Raw genomic sequence first — 20,014 nt, forward strand, 5'->3', positions numbered from 1 at the left:
AAGAAAAATCATTTCCGTGAGCAGCTTACAAGATAAAGCAGCAGGTAGAATTTTGCTTTTTTGGCGCAAGAAAAAGACATACAGGTAACTTATACAGGGCTTTGGCAGAAAGTGGGTGTCTCAATGGTGAGAAGATTTTAGCATTCTGCATTCAGAGAACATTGGGGGATCAGCGTTGGGGAGTATGATGGAATCAGGGAGGAGTAGGAGAGACAAGTGGCTCAAAGGAGTGGGGCGCCGACCCCATATACCAGAGGTGGCGGGTTCAAAGACATATACCAGCCCTGGCCAAAATCTTCAAAAAAAAAAAAGGAAAAAAGAAAAAGAAAAAGAAATCAATGGTCTCAGGGGGCACCTGCGGCTCAAGGAGTAGGGCGGCGGCCTTATATGTCAGCGGTGGCAAGTTCAATCCAGGCCTCGTACTAAAACTGCAAAAAAAACAATGGTCTATGATAGTGTACAGAAGTGAAATGGAGAAGGACTGTGATGTCTGTGATAGGGATACCCTAAGGTCCTACACTGGGTACAGCAAGCGGCCCTGATTACAGTTCCAAATCACCCAGATTGAAGTTCCCAAAATATCACCTACTGTGTTGCCAAAGGAATGGTGACCTCCCCCAGTGCTATGTCTGAGGCCATTTATCAAGACATAGCCTGGGTGAGGACACAGGAGATACATTTTCTCCTAATCTGAGAGCAGCTCTCTTAGCTCACCTGGTGCAGGAGCCTGTGATCTCTGCAGTGCAGAGCTATGCCATGGCCACCCAGGTGGAATTTCTCTTTTCTCCTGAGGGCTGTTCCCCTACACTGCCTGACCCTAGGGATCCAGCCCTGGGTGGAGAAACAGCTCCAACTGGGAAAGACATGGGCAAGCCACATCCCTGGACAGGAGATCGCAGCCTGTCAGTGAATCAGATGAGACTTGAGTTGCAGGATTCCTGACCCTACTCAGCAGAGGATGTAGCTCTGTGCGAGGACAAAGTCTTCTTCTTATATTTTTCCAGATGATGAGCTTCACAATTTTGGACACACACTAAAAAAAAATGACGGAACTAGTGGAGGTCTTAATACAAGAATTTGGACAATATAATCAGAAAGCTGAACTGTTAGTTTCCTTGAGGACTATGATGACTGACAAATTTTATAATCATGTAACACGGTTTATATTTTTGGATGTTTTGTGACAGTCATGCCATTCTTTACAATTAAAAACATATGAGGGTTTCATTTCATTATTCATTTGCCTCTGTATATTATAAGCAGCAAATTGAATATATATTGTTATTCTATTTCTTCGATTCAGAAAAAGGAGATCTTCTCTCTTCTAGTCTCTGTACATAGAGGACTGTAATCCACTAAGCTTTGATAGCACTTTCTAGTGAGAAATGTTTATATTTCTTTCTCTTTTGAGAAATTATCTTGTTATCGTCATTTACTTTAGATTTTCTTTGCATAAAATCGCAGAAAAGGTATATTAAATGCTTATTGATAATACATATTCCCTCTATATTTATTTTTTATTTTTTTAATTTATTGTTGCGGATCATTGAGAGTACAACAAAACAGATTTCTTTTCCTTCATTTTTTTTTTCTGTTCAACCAACTTTTATTATTCATTAGCCAAGTGTATACTGACCTTTATTGGGACAGAATAAAAGATACCAAAGGAAAAAGAGACAAGAACCTTGCCCTAAAAAAAAATTAAAATCAACTTGATACACACTACACAAGATAGTAATACTTAAAGATATTTACTGGGTAGCATTTGAGTAGTGCAAAATAGCACAGAACAGAGTAAACACACACAAGGGGACACCATCAGCAACTATGACAGGGATTTAAGGAGAGCAATTGGGGGATACATCCTGGAAGGTGGAAAAGCATCAGACATGTGTTCTCATCCCCCAGATACCAGTGGCAAGAAACCAGATTTATGTACTCTGATTGCATTTGTTAGGTAAAGACGCTCTTACAATCGTGTCTTGGCCCCCAAAGGTGTGGCACACACCAAGACCCCACCCCCTCGCTCCTTCCCTCTCTTTGCTCTCTTTTCCCATCCCTCCCTCCTTCTTTCTCTCTCTGCTCTCCCCTTTCCCTACCCCACAGTGCCATTAATTGTCCTCATATCAAAATTGAGTACGTAGAATTCATGATGCTTCTCCATTCTTGTGATGCTTTACTAAGAATAAGGTGTTCCACTTCCATCCAGGTTAATACAAAGAATGTGAAGTCTCCATCTCTCTTAATGGCTGAATAGTATTCTATATTGTACATATACCACTGCTTGTTAATCCATTCCTGGGTTGGTGGGCATTTAGGCTGTTTCCACATTTTGGTGATTGTAAATTGAGCTGCAATGAACCGTCTAGGTCAAGTGTCCTTATGATAAAAGGATTTTTTTCCTTCTGTGTAAAGGCCCACTAATGGGATTGCAGGATCACATGGGAGGTCTAGCCTGAGTTCTTTGAGGGTTCTCCATACTTCCTTCCAAAAAGGTTGTATTAGTTTGCAGTCCCATCAGCAGTGTAAAAGTGTTCCCTTCTCTCCACGTCCACTCCAGGATCTGCAGTTTTGAGATTTTGGGATGTGGGCCATTCTCTCTGTGGTTAGATGGTAGGGATTTGAGGGTGGTTTTGATTGGCATTTCCTAATAATTAGGGTTGATGGGCATTTTTTTATATGTTCGTTAGCCATTCATCTGTCTTCTTTAGAGAGGGTTCTATTCATGTCTCTTCCCATTGATATATGAGATTGTTGGCTTTTTTCATGTGGATTAATTTGAGTTCTCTATAGATCCTAGTTATCAAGCTTTTGTCTGATTCAAAATATGCAAATATCCTTTCCCATTGTGTAGGTTGTCAATTTACTTTGGTTATTGTCTCCTTAGCTGTACAGAAGCTTTTCAGTTTAATTAAATCCCACTTGTTTATTTTTGTTGTTGCTGAAATTGCCAGGGCAGTCTTCTTCATGAAGTTTTTCCCTAGTCTGATATCTTCCAGTGTTTTTCCTATGCTTTCTTTGAGGATTTTTACTGTTTCATGCCTTACATGTAAGTCCTTTATTCGCCTTGAATCAATTTTTGTGAGTGGAGAAATGTGTGGGTCCATCTTCAGTCTTTTACATGTGGGTATCCAGTTCTCCCAGCACCATTTATTGAATAGGGTGTCTTTCCCCCAAGGTATGTTCTTGTTTCGTCTATCAAAGATTAGGTGATTGTAAGATGTTAGTTTCATTTCCTGGTTTTCTATTCATTTTGAAATGTCTATGTCTCATTTTTGTGCCAGTACCATGTTGTCTTGAACACTATGGCTTTGTAGTACAGCCTAAAATCTGGTATTTTGATGCCCGTAGCTTTGTTTTTATTACTAAGAACTGCCTTACCTACACAGGTTTTTATTTTCTGGTTCCATACAAGACCCAGAATCATTTTTCTCCAAATTCTGAAAGTACAGTGGTGTTATCTTAATAGGGATGGTGGTGAATAGGTAGATTTTTGGGGAACTATAAATATTTTAACAATGTTGATTCTTCCCAGCCATGAGAATGGTATGTTCTTCCATTTGTTAATATCCTTTGCTATTTCCTTTCTGAGGATTTCATAATTTTCATTATATAAGTCCTTCACCTCCTTTGTTAGGTATATTCCTAGGTATCTCATTTTCTTTGAAGCTATGGTGAAGGGAGTTGTGTCCTTAATTAGCATCTCATCTTGACAGTTATTGGTGTATACAAAGGCTACTGACTTGTGGACATTGATTTTATATCCGGAGACATTACTGTATTTTTTTGACTCCCAGGAGTCTTGCAATTGTGTCTTTGGTGTTCTCTAGGTATAAGATCATATAGTCAGCAAAGAGGAAGTGTTTGACCTCCTCTCCTCCCACTGAGATGCCCTTTATTTCCTTGTCTTGCCTAATTGTATTGGCTAGAATTTCCAGCACTATGTTGAATAGTAATGGTGACAGAGCACAGGCTTGTCTGGTTTCAGTTGTAAGTGGAAAAGGTTTCAGTTTTTCTCCATTCAGTAAAATATTAGCTGTGGGTTTGCCATAGATAGCTTTGATCATTTTCAGAAATGTGTCATGTGTGCCTATACGCTTCAGTATTCTAATTAGAAAAGGATGCTGGATTTTATCTCCGATCTGGATAGTTTTTGCATGGTATCACACAGTTCTTGGCGAAGTTGTCTCAAAACTGCCTGGTAAGATATTTTTGTTGCAGATATTATAAACACTTTATTATTAGGATGTGTTAATAATATTTAACTTTAACATATATACCTTGAAGATTATCATCACATACATTGCATTGACTCACCTTCTTTTCCTCCTGTGTACACATTCCTGTTGACCACTAAATTTGGCTAAGGACACTAAGGAAAGTGTACCTCCCCGCCAAGTCAGTATTCTACTGCTCAGACAACAGATTCAGTCCTCTATTCATTCCTCCCCTCATGAATGTGAAATGCATAAGGACCAACTGAAGGCTTAAAAGGAATGTGAAATGCATAACAAAAGATTCATATGCATGTGGATGAGATAGTGGTGGCAAATTCTACCCTGTAAAATGGTTTCTTTCTTTTTGATTAGAAGCTCAGATCAGCCTCAAAGTTTTGCTTTATCTGCATCTATTGAGAGGATCATATGGTCTTTGTTTTTGCTTCCATTAATATTGTGGATAACAAGTTTATGGACTTGCATATGTTAAACCAGCCTTGCATCCCTGGGATGAAACCTACTTGATTATGTATGACTTTTTTGATGATTAGCTGTCATCTTTTGGCTAGGATTTTGTTGAAAATTTTTGCATCTATATTCATTAGTGAAATTGGTCTGTTTTCCTTATCAGTTGGGTCTTTTCCTGGTTTTGATATCAGGGTGATGTTTGCCTTTGTAGAATGTACTGGGGAAGATTTCTTCCTCCTCAATTTTTTGGAATAATTCCTGCAGTATGGAAATGAGCTCTTCCTTGAAGGTTTGATAGAATTCTGGTGTGAAGTCATATGAAACAGGGCAGTTTTTTGGTTGGGAGATTTTTTATTGTTTATTTAATCTGAGTGTTTGAAATTGTTCTCTTCAGGAGCTCTATTTCTTCCTAGCTAATTCTAGGGAGAGGGTGTGATTCCAAATACTGATCATTTTCCTTCACATTGTTAAATTTCTAGACATAAAGTTTCGGGTAGTATTCAGAGATGATCTTTTGTATTTCTGTGGCATCAGTTGTAATTTATCCTTTATCAATTCTGATTGAGGTTACTAAAGGTTTTACTTTTCTATTTCTAGTTAGTCTGGCCAAAGATTTATCTATTTTCTCTATTTTTTCAAAAAAACACAACTCCTGGTTTTATTACTTTTCTGAATGATTCTTTTGTTTTACAATTTCATTGATCTCTGATTTAACTTGAGATATTTCTTTTCCTTTACTGGGTTTAGGCTTAGATTGTTCTTCTTTTTTCAATTGCATAAGGTGGCTGGTGAGTATGTTGATAAACTCTCTTTCTGTTTTTTTAATATAGGCATCTAAAGCAATAAATTTTCCTATCAGAACTGCTTTTGCACTATCCCACAGGTTTTGGTAGCTTGTGTATTCATTGTTGCTATGGTCAAGCAAGTTAATGATTTCCTGTTTTACTTCTTGCTGCACCCAACTGTCATTCAACAGAAGGTAGTTTAATTTCCGTGCCTTTGTGTGACATTGAACGTTTTTGTTAGAGTTGAGTTCCACCTTTAATGCCTTATGGTCTGAGAGGATACAAGGTAAAATTTCAATTCTTTTGATTCTGTTGAGGTTTGTTTTATGTCCTAGGATATGATCAATTTTGCAGAATGTTCCATGGGGCAATGAGAAGAATGTATATTCTTTATCATTGGAATGGAGCATTCCAATGGAGCATTCTTTATCATTGGATGGAGCATATATATATATATATATATATATATATATGTCTCAAGGTTGTTCTAGGGTCTCATTTAAGTTTCTTATATTTTTGTTTAATTTCTGTTTAGATGATCTGTCCAGCTCTGTAAGAGGAGATTAAGTCCCCTGTTATGATATTGTCAGATATCATATTGCTCAGACTGAGTAAGGTCTGTTTCAAGAATCTGGGAGCATTTAAATTGGGTGCATACATATTTAGAATTGAAATGACTTTTTGCTGTATTTTTCCCTTGACCAATATAAAGTGACCATCTGGCTTTTTTTACTTTAGTTGTTTTAAATCCACATGTATCTGAAAATAAGATTGCAACTACTCTTTTCTTCTGAATTCCATTTGCCTCAAAAATTCTCTTCCAACCCTTAACTCGGAGTTTTAATTTGTCTTTTGAAGCTAGGTGTGTTTCCTTCAGACAGCAAATGGATGGTTTGTGTTTTTTAATCCAGTAAGCCAATCAATGCCTCTTCAGTGGGGAATTTAAGCCATTAACATTTATTGAGGTAATTGATAAGTGTGGTAGTGTTCTATTCATCTTATTTTGTGAGAGTCCATTCCTTAGTTTTATCTTTTGCATCAGTGTGGAAGTTAGGTTCTGTCCTTGAATTACTGAGTTCTTACCTTGGTGTTGATCCATTGTGATGGTCACTATGTAGAACAGGTTGAATTATTTCCTGTAGAGCTGGTCTTGTTGTGGCAAATTTCTTCAATGTTTATATATCAGTAAATTATTTGATTTCTCTGTCAATTTTAAAGCTTAGCTTAGCAGGATATAGAATTCTGGGCTGGAAATTGTTCTGTTTAAGTACATTAAAGGTAGATGATGACCATTGTCTTCTTCCTTGGAAAGTTTCACTAGAGAAGACTGCAGTCACCCTGATGTATTTGCCCCTGTAGGTCACCTGGCACTTACTCTTGGCAGCTTGCAGAATATTTTCTTTTCTCTTGCCTTTGGACAGGTTCATCACAATGTGTCTTGGAGAAGTTAGATTAGAGTTGAGGCGTCTTAGGGTCCAATATTCCCCTGAAAGGAGTGTGTCAGAATCTTTGGTGATATTTGGGAAATTTTCATTTATTCTCTAGTATGGCTTCCATTCCCTTGGGGCATTCTTCTTCCCCTTCTGAGATTCCTGTAACTTGTATGTTTGAACGCTTCATATAGTCCCATAATTCTGTTAGTGGACATTCTGCTTTCTCTCTGTTCTTTTCTGCCTCTTTAACTATCTGAGTTATTTCAAGATCTTTGTCCTCTACCTTCGAAATTCTTTCTTCTGTATGGTCTAATCTGTTGTTGATACTTTCTATTGCATCTTTAAGTTCCCTAATTGACTGCTTTAGTCCTTCAGCTCTGCTATATTTTTCATATTGTTTATGTCTTATTTGATTCTGTTTTTGGATTTCTTTTTGGTTATAATCCACTTTATCAGCAGTTCCCTTCATTGTTTTCATTGTCTGTATTCGAAATTCTCTTTATTTTATTTATTTACTTTTTTTTGTAGAGACAGGTTTTCAATTTATGGCCCTCGGTAGAGTGCCGTGTCTTCACACCGCTCACAGCAACCTCCAACTCCTGGGCTTAAGTGATTCTCTTGCCTCCGCCTCCCGAGCAGCTGGGACTACAGGCACCCACCACAATGCCCAGCTACTCTTTCTGTTATTTCTAACATTTCTTTATAGGTGAAATCCTTTGCAGTAGCTACCTCACAGTCCCCGGGGGGTGAGGGGGGTTGCTCTGGACTAGTTTCTCCTGCTGACATGAGTTTTCTACTGATTCTTACACATGAGTGATTTCTTTTATCTGTTTCCTTGCCCTAGTTTTTCTTTCACTTCCTCTTGATCTTTAAGTTGCCATGCCTCTGGAGTAGGGTTTTGATGAGTCCTTTTGGTACCAGAAGAATGAAAAGATTGAAGAGCAAGAATGGAAAAAAGAAAGAGAAAAAAAGAAAAAGGAGAGGGGGTGGGTAAAAGAAAATGCTGACAAAAAAATAAAAAAGACAACCACATAAAGAGGGAGATAGGAGCAATATAGGTGTACATTAGGGTAGTTTGACCCACCTTAAAAAACCCCAACGTCGGGGGTTGCCAGGTTGGGTGGTTCCCTTGAGGTCAGCAGCTCTTTGGTAGCCTGTTCAGACACAGTACCAAATCTCTACCAAGTAGAGATGAAAGGCTAAAATGGTATAAATGAAACCAAACAAAGCAAACAGAAAACTTTATGGGATAAAATTGTGGAAAAAAACAAATAATAGTGGTAGAAACACTAGCAAAAATGAAGTTCTAATTGTTGAAAAAAACAACAATGGGAAATTGTATTTAAAGTAGAAAAAAGAAGAAAGAAAAGAAAGATAAAAAAAGAAAAGAAGGGCGGCGCCAGTGGCTCAGTCAGTAAGGCGCCGGCCCCATATACTGAGGGTGGCAGGTTCAAACCTGGTCCCAGCTGAACTGCAACCAAAAAATAGCTTGGCATTGTGGTGGGCGCCTGTAGTCTCAGTTACTCTGGAGGCTGATGCAAGAGAATCGCTTAAGCCCAGGAGTTGGAGTTTGCTGTGAGCTATGTGATGCCATGGCACTCTACCAAGGGCCATAAAGTGAGACTCTGTCTCTACAAAATAAATAAAAAGAAAAAAAGAAAAGAAAAATCTATAGGGAAAATGTTGAAATTAAAAACAAAAAAGCAAAATCAAAACCAAAAAGAAGGCGTTATATATATCTTGCTGGATATTGTTGGGGCAACAGGTGATCTTCTTGGGTATGAGTTGTTAATCACAGTGCTGGTACAGCTGTATGAGATGAAGACTGGTGGCCTCTGTGATTTCTCAAATCCCTCAGGGTGCAGAGCCTAAATATCTCCTCTGCCACTTACAAGTCACTTTAAACTGCTAACCTTGGCTAAGCTGAAGCTTTCCCAGAAAAGCACTTGTCACTGGGATCACTCCTGAAGTGGCTATCCACTTACCCAGTATGCCAAAACTGGTATCATTCTATGCCCCTGAGGGTTAGGGCTGTAAGGTGTCTCAGTCCCCCCCCCCTTTAGACTGCTCTAGACAGCACTAGATTACCCACTCCCGCCTGAACCTTGCTCTGCATCACTGAGGGTGGAGCTTGCTGGGGCAGTTCTCCTACAATGACTCCAGGCAGCCTACAACTGAACACTATTAGCTCCGGACCGGCTGAGTGACTCAGTCTTGGGCTCTAAACAACACTTAAAGTCCTCTGAACTCTTGCCCAAGTTCTCCCAAGGTAGTTTAACTGAGTGCCAAGTAAAAAAATAAAAAAAATAAAACAGCTCACGGGTAAGGCGTTTCCAGTTTTCAATATCACTGCTGTTGTACTTACAGCTGCCAGTGGGATTAGACAGAATGAACACATGCAAACACTTGCCAGTTTTCCGCTGCTCTTGTCCTCCTCATGGGGTCCAGAGGTCTCACGCTGACTCCCTGTGTCCTCAAAGGGATGTTTCTGGGCAGATCCCACCAGAGAGAGATGCCTGGAGTCCAAACTTACTGTGCCCAGTTGCAAGAAAGCTGTTACTTGGCCGCGATCTTAGTATGTTATAACCTCCAGGGAAAAATTCTTTTCCTTACCTTTTCTAGCTTCTAGAGGAGGCCTACATCCCTTGGCTTAAGACCCTCTTCTTCCATCTTTAAAGCCAGCAATGTAACATCTCTTTCATTCTCTCCTTCCTCTTTTTCTCTGATACTCACCTTTCCTTCTTACTTCTTCTCTCATCATATCTCCTCTCTGATATCAATAAAACATTAAAACATCAATCAAAAGACTGCTCCCTCTATACTTTTTTTAAGACAGACTCTCACTTTTTTCCTCTGGGTAAAGTGGTATGGTGTCACAGCTCACAACAACCTCAAAGACTTGAACTTAAGTGATTCCGTTGCCTTAGTCTCCCATGTATTTGGGACAAGTGCCCACCACAATACGCAGCTACTTTGGGGTTGTAGTTGTCATTGTTCTTTGGCAGGCCTGGGCTGGGTTCAAAACCTCCAGCTCCGGTGTAGGTGGCTGCTACCCTTGCCAATGAGCAATAGGCCCCGATACTCCTCTATACTTTTAATATTGATCACTAACAACAACAACAAAAAAAATCCTAAACCTGGTTAATATTATTTGCCTAATTTTCAAATTCTGTTTATTTTGATGGATCTTATTTTATTATACGATGTGAAATCTAATATATGTATTGACCTTTGTGTGACATTTGTTCAATTTTTGTTTTTAGATAGACTCTCACTCTGTCACCATGGCTACAGTGCCATGGCATCATAGCTCAATATCAAATAGTTGATGTAGAGCCATCCTCTTTCCTTGACCTCCTAAGGAGCTGGGACTACAGGTGTGCACCACCACCCTTGTGAATTTTTTCTATTTTTTTGAGACAGAGTCTCCCTATGTCATCCTTGGTAGAGTGCTGTGCCAACATAGCTCACAGTCACCTACATCTCTCTTGGGCTTCAGCACTTCTCCTGCTTCAGACTCCCAAGTACCTGGGACTACTGGCATCCACCACAATACCCAGTTATTTTCTTTTTGTAGTGGCAAATGTTGTTTAGCTGTCTTGCTCAGGACTAGAATCTGCAAGCCATGGTGCATGTGGCTGACTCCACAACCACTATGCTATGAGCGCTGAGGCTAGTTTTTCTATTTTTAGTAGAGAAAGGGTCTCACTTTTGTTCTGTTTGGTCTGGAACTCATGTGCTCAAGAAACCCTCCCACCAGAGTCTCCCAAAAAACTGGGACTACAGGTGATAGTTACCTGTCTGGCCACTTTTGACCTATTTCATTGGCATTTTACACTGAGATCATGCAATACTTTATCATATAAATGTACTAAGTTTCATGTTATACAGCATAAGAAAACATAAGTGGTTTTGATTATTTTTTATTTTAGATAATTTTGCATTTTATCCAATAAAATTCATTTTAACTGCATGTGTGAATCACAAGTCAGATTTTCCTTTAATTTTTCATTCCAACCTTGAGCTTCTCAAACCCACAGTTCTCATTGTACTTGTAAGATATTTTATTATTCCAGTAAATGAAAACAATTTAATGATGATAAACTAGAAATCAGTTTAAAATCAGAACATATCTTCAAAGACAAGTACCTACATGTACACTAAAATTTTTAGTTTACATGTTTCAGCTGTGTTGGCTCCCGAATTTTAACAGTAATAATTGTTGACCTGCAATAGACACTAGTCCTGAGATTTATGAAGTAGGCCTCAGAACTGATCTCAGACTGATATAAATACATGTCAGTTAACCATAAATAAGAAAACAGTAAATAAAAGAACAATGGAAAATGATATAATTTATTCTTTAAAGGTCAAAATGTGTATTTATAAACTCATAGGAAGTATCCAGAAGAATAAACACTGTTAGTAGTTGCTTCTATGAATCACTGGATGAAACTAAAGATTTTCTCCTCATTTACATTGTTATAACTTGACATTTTTATTGTATCAAGACCCTGTTACATACCTCATTCCTGAATATCACTATGGTCACATTTAAAGTACTCTACTTGGAAAGCTAGGTAATTTACCCTTCAATGCAATTTTGTAAGTCTTTAGTTTTCTCAGAATGTCCATCATGGCTGCTGCTGTATTTTCCTTGACATTCAGAATGTCAGTGAAATATCTTTTTAAAAAAATATTTCTTGCTTAGGTGGTGCCACCAGCTCAGTGGGTGGTGCCGGTCAAATACACGAAGGCTGGCAAGTTCTAACCCAGCCTGGGCCAGCAAAAACAATGACAACAGCAACAACAATAACAACAGAAAATAGTAGGGCATTGTGGCTGGCATCTATAGTCCCAGCTACTTGGGAAGCTGAGGAAACAGTATAGCTTGAGAGCAAGAGTTTGAGATTGCTCTGAGCTGTGATACCAGGCACTGTACCCAAGGCAACAGCTTGAGCCTCTGTCTCAAAAAAACAAACAAACAAACAAACAAAAAAAGATTGTTCCCTCAAGCCTGTAATCGTAGGATTCTGGAAGGATGAGCCAAGTGAATTGCCCGAGTTCCTGGGTTCAAGACCAGCCTGAGGAAAAGCAAGACCCTGTCTTGAAAAATAGCCAGGCATTAATTTGGGGGCCAGTAGTCCCAGTTAACTGAGAGAGAAGCAAGAGAATTGCTAGAGCACCCGAAGAGATTGAGGTTGCTCTGAGATATGAGGCCATAGCACTCTTCAGAGGGTGACAAAGTAAGACAGTATCTAACAAAAAAAAAAAGAAGAAATTTCCAAAAGTTTGTTCATTGCTCTGAGTCAAACTCTGACATTCTCCCAAGAACACACAAAAACACACAATAATAAAAATATACAAAATGCAGCAAGACACCAACACAAGTCAATGAGAACACAACTGTGAGACACTGACATACCGAGATTATGGAACCTTGCCGAGTGGTTTGAACAGTGTTGCCACTGTAAGCGCACAGTGGCAAGTTCACAAACATAATTCTCAGATCTCAAATAAATTTCTTTCTAATTAGAAAAAAATTAAAAATTAAGAAAATCAATGGGCAAGGGACATGAATAGAACTTTCTCTAAAGACGACAGACGAATGGCTAACAAACACATGAAAAAATGTTCATCATCTCTATATATTAGAGAAATGCAAATCAAAACAACCCTGAGATATCATCTAACCCCACTGAGAATGGCCCACATCAAAAAATCTCAAAACTGCAGATGCTGGCGTGGATGTGGAGAGAAGGGAACACTTTTACACTCCTGGTGGGACTGCAAACTAGTACAACCTTTCTGGAAGGAAGTATGGAGAAACCTCAAAGCACTCAACCTAGACCTCCCATTCGATCCTGCAATCCCATTACTGGGCATCTACCCAGAAGGAAAGAAATCCTTTTATCATAAGGACACTTGTACTAGACTGTTTATTGCAGCTCAATTTACAGTCGCCAAAATGTGGAAACAGCCTAAATGCCCACCAACCCAGGAATGGATTAACAAGCTGTGGTATATGTATGCCATGGAATGCTATTCAGCCATTAAAAAAATGGAGACTTTACATCCTTCGTATTAACCTGGATGGACGTGGAAGACATTATTCTTAGTAAAGCATCACGAGAATGGAGAAGCATGAATCCTATGTACTCAATTTTGGTATGAGGACAATTAGTGACAATTATGGTTATGGGGTTGGAAACAGAAAGAGGGACAGAGGGAGGTGGGTGGGGCTTTGGTGTGTGTCACACTTTATGGGGGCAAGACATGATTGCAAGGGGGACTTTACCTAACAATTGCAATCAGTGTAACCTGGCTTATTGTACCCTCAATGAATCCCCAACAATTATTAAAAAAAAAAAAAGAAAAGAAAATCACATTTTGAAGACACACCCTCGCCAACATGGCAGTTCATCTACTGAGTGTTCAGGCTGGGGCTGGGGCTGGGCTTTAGCCGGGTACTATTTAGTTGTACAATGTTTGGGGATCTATTTGGAGAGGATTATTCCAGTGTGCCAAATAATCAGTATGGATAAGGGAAAAAATTAAACACTAAAATTTTGAAGTCAACTGCTCCTAGAAAATTCACCAATTTAAGCAGTATCAGAAATCAGGGTAGATCCTATCATCTCCATTCCCTTCTTCGGACACTTCATTTTACACCTGAATTCGGAGAAGCTTTATTTTCTCTTGGTCCAGAAGAGCTGGGTTTGTTCAAAGATAAGGATAATCCTGATGCAAAGGATTGAGTTAAACCTTTGCAGTGACAGCGCTTATTTGCTCAGCTTCTGGTCCTGGACAAGAAGCTGTGTGCACATACCTCACTGATGGCTGCGGGGAGACCAGCAGTAATATGAGGCAACATGATGGTCTGGCCATGACCTCATCAATAGTCTGTAGCATGGAACCATCATTTTGTATGTAAATAACACCAGAATGGCAGTGAGAAGCAGGTGAATATGCCAGAGTCTTTTCATCGTAAGTAATATCATAAATTACAATTCCTGTAATTAAACCTGTGTGCTATACCATATGAGATTAAAGTGTTTATTACTAGAAATATTTTATTGCATCTTTACTCTTACTGTACACCTAAGTCATGAAGTGTATAGTCTAGAGCTCTCCTTGTGAACTGAAGGAAACAAATATATTGAAACTTACATTGATTCAGTTCTTTAATACTTGGAAAATGGATTTGAGAATTTTACAAATAGAATACGGTAGTCCCAGGAAAGAACCCAGTGTCTTCATAGTTGGAATATTGTCATGAAGGTCAATTAGGGAACTAATTAAAATAAAAAATATTGTGGAATCTTCAAATGAACACAGATAGATAATTAAATTTCATTTTCTTTTGTATTTTCCATCATTGCTTTAATGTAAATATTGGTCCAGTAAAGATGACAACACTGTAAAAAGCTTATTTTGAACATATGTTTTATATCAGATCACACTATTTTAGAGTATAGCGTTCAAAACTGATTTTTTACTGTTATCCCAAAATACTCAGCAGATAATCTTGTTCAGGGAAAAACTCTAGTAAATATTTGCTGAATGAATGAGTTAGTCTTCTGTGTCTTACTTTTATTTTCCTTTTACATATACATGTGTTTATAAGGTTTCCACCCTTTCTCTTCACAAAATGAAAATGGCTTAAAATTCAACAATAACAATGTTCAAGACAAGGACTAGAAACAAAATCCTTACAAAGAACAAATGAAGATAAATACATTCAGAAAAGAAATCAGATAGTTGGTGCTATCAAGCAATAACAACAACAGTGACAAGAAAGCAACATTCACATTGTCAAATAGTGGGTCTGTCCACTATAGAATACTTTAACTGTGAGGTTCAGCATGGAGTCATCAGTTAACCTATAACTGTATAATTAAATTATAAATTAACCTATAACCCTATAATTTAATTTAGATTTCCTTTATTACTTTTTTTAGAAAGGTCATTTATATGTGTGTGCTTAGGTATATTCATTATATCTAAATCATATGTATTATACACAGTTATTATAAATGTATTTTAATTAGTATCACCTTCAGTTCTTTCTAATGACTACCCATTTAATCTAACCAGATATTAGAAATCAGAATTAGATATTAGAAATTTGCTCATGTAATTATAATAATATCTGCTTGCCCTACAAATCTTATACAGCCTGTGGTTTCACCCCTGAACAGTGATTTTTTAATAAAAATTGTCTATTCTGGCAATAGTTAAAGAAAGTTTCTGTGTTTGACTCTATGAGTAGAAAATTAAATGGCAGGGCGGCGCCTGTGGCTCAAGCAGTAGGGCGCCGGTCCCATATGCCGGAGGTGGCAGGTTCATACCCTGCCCCGGCCAAAAAAAAAAGAAAATTAAATGGCAATTTCTGAACATGTTAATTGATGTTTTGGAATAATGTATTTTTACTTTTTTATTTTCCAAGAAAGCATTGGGGATAAAAATACCTTTTGGTCCCATAGGCTGTGCAAATAGAAGCTTCTTTGGTCAGCTCCAGTTTGGAAATACATAGTAACTAAGGTGTTGAGTCTGTCTTTGAGTTACTTCATGACTGACTTACCTATAATAAAATAATTCACAAAATAATTTCAAAACAATATATATAAGGCACATGATAAATTAAAGACATTAACTTTTAGCAAAAAAAAAATTAAAAAGTGTCATTACCATTTGCTATTTCGGTAACTGACTTTCAACTGTATTTGTGGCATGTTATTCAACAGCACAAAATTGTGAAAGCCATATCTCATAAATTTGTCATTCAATGCAGCTATGTCTACTAATGATTCCTGTTTCAGAGAGTGTGAACATTTTTGGTATTAAGTGAATCTCTACTGCGGAGGTCCCGAGGTTTTCCAGGGGGAAGCTCTTCCCAGATAGAAAAATTTACCTGGATGTTGATTTCTTCTGGCCATTTCTCCCCATCCTCCAGACACTAGAGTAAACAGCTACCAGGAGTGTTCATAGACTACCTTCATGGGAAGGCTATTGTTTGTCTAGAGAATCAATAATCTTGAGTATTTAATTTAGACAATAATTCTCTCCCCAACAATGGATAAGGAAATCAGGCATCGAAAGAATTTGTGTTCCCGCTGTCCAGTCACTCCTGCTACAGAACCAGATTCTTCACTCAGAGGGGAGAGTGAAGTATTAAACAATAAATATGTAGCCTCAGTATTTCTTATAAAGCCTTGGCCCACAGCTTTCCATAGGTAGAGAGGGTAGACTACACTTTGCACTGGGCATCCCTAGAGACATTGTACCAAATAGTTGGATGCCCATAAAGACATCATTGCCATGGACCAAGTATTACCTGTGGACAATGTTGTGCCCATCTCAGGTTGCCAGAGTGGGCTGAGATCTGCATTTTCTCACTCAGAGTCCTAAGGTCAGATTCCAGTGGCAGGTGGCATCCCTTAAAAAAAATGCACCCACTTTCAACACTCAATTCCTGACTTTCCGACTTACCTCTGCCTGGGTGCCTCTTTTTAGCCTTTGTGTCACGAAGTCCTCTTGGTCACATGACCTCCCTGTCTGCCAGGAGTTTTACAACTGACCACAGTGAAAGAGCTGTTCATTGATTCAGCCTGACAGGAATCTGAGGTGTCTTCCTGAATCTTTTCAGGGAGTCTGTGAGGAGATTAAACACAGACCATTTGCCTCCACTTGAGGGGTGGCTAACTAAAGGTTACCAAGAGCAGATCAAGGCTACAGGTTTATAAAAGAGACACCACTGATGCAGCAGGGAAAAATCCATTGCAAACACCTTACTTGATTGAGAAAGTCACAACTCAAAAAGGGCAGCAAAGAGAGCAGGTAGTCCCCAGTTTGTACCACAACCAGAAATGGTCAAGTTTTGTCATTTCTTGTGAGAGAAAAAATATGTTGTTCAAGGATGGCACCAGTCACACATAAATAGTCTGTCATCTTATCTTAGCAACAAAAAGCCAAGAGGTGTGCAGAGTGAATTAAAGACAGAGGAAGGAGTGAAAATGTCAATCACGCAGTAAGAAAAAGAGGCTAGTGTTTTAAAGAATAAAGTTGACTCCTATTTTTCTTTGCTTCATTTTCAAAGGAGTAACTCATAACCTTGAGTAGTGATCTCAAAACCCATAACTAAGGAAATACAGCTTCAGGCAGGTAGAATAAAATACAAAGCAGCAGATTTAACACTATTGTGGCAGATTGATGCTCAATAATTGATGTTTATCACTTTAAGCAAATACACAGCAATCTGATGAGGTTTTAAACAAATTCTCAAAACAAAACTAACACTTACCTGGACGTTCCCTTTTCAATTAGGCCAACCTGGTCATATACAACATTTTTCATAATTTACCTTTGCAAATGTTATCCCTTATATAGACCATTTCTGACATGGTGAAGCCCTACGTTTGTCAGAAAATTTTCTTCTTGAATCGGCGCCTGTAGCTCAAGCAGCTAAGATGCCAGCCACATACACCAGAGCTGGCGGGTTCAAATCCAACCCGGGACTGCCAAACAATGACAATTATAATCAAAAATATCTGGGTGTTGTGGTGGGCGCCTTAGTCCTAGCTACTTGGGAGGCTGAAGCAAGAGGATCGCTTAAGGCCAAGAGTTTGAGGCTGCTGTAAGCAGTGATGTCATAGAACTCTACCCAGGGCCACAGCTTGAGACTGTCTCAAAAAAAAAAAAATATATATATATATACACACATATATTTTTTTTCTTCTTAAACCATCACTTATTTTAGGAGAAATATTGTTATTAGGTTTTGTCATACACAAAATCGTTGTCTTTCCTTTTAGTGTGACTTGCCGCCCATGTTTCTTAATATTCATGAGTTTCTTCATATCTCTCTAACACATACTGGTTTCTTCTTGCTTTAAGTTTTTTTCCTGCTTTGAATGAAAATGCAAACCCCATTAAGTCTTTTCTATTTAAAGACCTGGGAAGGTGGTTTTACAGGATTTCGGTCTCTAGGTTAAAGTTTAGACTTCATCAAACAATGGGGTAGGCCAGCTGGAAAGCACTGAAAAAAATAAACAAGGCATCATCAACCAGGGAGCAGAGGGATTTTAGAGTACCTTGTAGGTTTATATTTTGCCTTCCATTTTAAAGAAAGATGTGAGAGAGAAAGAGAGTCCCAGAATATTCAGGAAGAGCAGAGGGGTGGCTCTCATGTTATGAACAAGTTTGTTTACTGTGACACAAAGAGACAACTATGCAACAACCAGCCTTCTCAGCATCTGAAAGTGGGCCTTGTGCTGAAGCTGGAGTGTGTCCACCAAACCACAAGAGTTTCAGAAAGTCAGAGCTGCTTCAGGGATTTCACAAGGTCTGGAAATCAAATTTGATCCCCTATCTCCAGAGGGAAATGTCACTTCCAGGGCATCTCTCTAGTACTGAGGGGATGGTCCCAGCAGAGGCTGCTTCCTGAGCCATTCCTGACTCCAGGAACCCATTGTCATGATGCCGGAAAGGCTCTGGCCTGGTGGCTTCTTGCCTTACCCTAGAGTAACTCTGTTCCTGACAACCTTCTTTCCTAGTGGTAGCAACAATTTTAAAAGCTTCGTACTGCTCTTGGGGACTGATGCTGACTTGGCTCTCTCTTGTGCCTCTTCATCCCAATTCTCCTTATCAAGACCTTAAAAATGTGCTTTAATGTTTTGCTTGTGGAGCTAGAGACCCCTTTGTATGCTTTCCAATATTAAATCCAACTGGGAGATGACGTTCATTGTGGAGATGAAAAAACAAAAAACAAAAAAACAGTGCTCGCTTCGGCAGCACATATACTAAAATTGGAACGATACAGAGATTAGCATGGTACCTGCGCAAGGATGACATGCAAATTCGTGAAGCATTCCATATTTTTTCTTCTTAGTAAAGTATCTCAAGAATGGAAGAAAAAGTACCCAATGTCCTCAGCCCTACTATGAAACTAATTTAGGGTTTTCACAAGAAAGCTATAACCCAGTTACAACCTAAGAATAGGGGGAAGGGGGAAAGGGAGGGGAGCGAAGGGGGAGGTGGGTAGAGGAAGGGGATTGGTGGGATTACACCAGGGGTGCATCTTACAAGGGTATATGTGAAACTTGGTAAATGGTCTGTAAAGCTAGTGAATGATGCCCTATGATCATATCAATGTACACAGCTATGATTTAATAAATAAAATAAAATAAATGAAAATGAAGGAAAATGGAGCAGGGGTAAGGAGCTACATTACCTGGAAAGCAAAGAGAGTGAGAGCTGTAAGTGTAATAAGTACTGTGCATCAGGCAGCGTGAATTCAGAATGTCTAATGTTCCATTACCTTATCTTGCTGAAAATGTACACTTTCCTCCCAGATTTTGGCACTAAAATGTCACATATGGGGAACAGATGTCAAGTGTGTGTTCCCTGGTTTTTGGTTCCAGGTGACAAAGCATAGTTACTGATACCAACAGCATAACAAATGAGCAGAACCAGTAGATACAAGTGAGCAAAAGGCCAAAGTTTATTAAAGCACAGTGCACTCCAGAGAAGGAAGACATCTACCTTATCAAGTGGAGAATACCTTGGGTTAGTGAGATTTTTCCCCTTCATGATAATTTTCCAATCTATCTTAAGTGGTGCGGTGGTGGTGGTGGTGGTAATATATTTACTATTTTTACTGGAAAGGGGGACAAATTCCGGAATGGACTGTCCTCCCATTTCTATCCCTGTAAAGCAATTTCTAGAAGTTGTCATAGTATTTGTAATCTGTGATAAAAGTGACAAGAATTTTACTGTGTTTATGAAAATGGGTCACTTGAGGCTACTGTCACCTTACTTGTATGCATGCTGCAAAGACCTGTTTTTGTGGCTTTGGCCATATCTCCACACTGGGATTTCTCTAGCTCTGCAAGTCATTTTTGTAAAGCAAACATCAGTTTAGTTTTTGAAAGCCTTCCTGAAATGCTTTTCTTTTTTTTTCCAGAAAAATCAAATTTATTTTAAAACTGTTGAAAATAGAAGTTAATAACAATTTTATTACAACTCTCACAATTTTCTTCTGTGAAAATACTCTGTAACCATCTACAATGGCCATGTATTATTTTGTACAATTTTAACAAGTAGATAGATT

The 20,014-nt window shown here is 38.6% G+C and overlaps 1 long non-coding RNA gene and 1 other non-coding gene across 2 annotated transcripts; one reads left to right on the forward strand and one right to left on the reverse strand.

The window, feature by feature from the left end:
* Positions 1-510: 510 nt before the first annotated feature.
* On the reverse strand, positions 511-9,642 carry LOC128573118 (uncharacterized). The gene is made up of 3 exons (XR_008376314.1): positions 9,308-9,642; positions 1,637-1,684; positions 511-1,033 (listed from the first exon to the last, which is right to left on the reverse strand). It is a non-coding gene; the product is annotated as an uncharacterized LOC128573118 (long non-coding RNA).
* Positions 9,643-18,680: 9,038 nt separating this feature from the next.
* Positions 18,681-18,784, forward strand: LOC128573167 (U6 spliceosomal RNA). The gene has a single exon (XR_008376336.1). It is a non-coding gene; the product is annotated as a U6 spliceosomal RNA (small nuclear RNA).
* The last annotated feature ends 1,230 nt before the right edge of the window (positions 18,785-20,014 follow it).

Source organism: Nycticebus coucang, chromosome 20 (assembly GCF_027406575.1).
Source record: "Nycticebus coucang isolate mNycCou1 chromosome 20, mNycCou1.pri, whole genome shotgun sequence".
NCBI classification, from domain to species: Eukaryota; Metazoa; Chordata; class Mammalia; order Primates; family Lorisidae; genus Nycticebus; species Nycticebus coucang.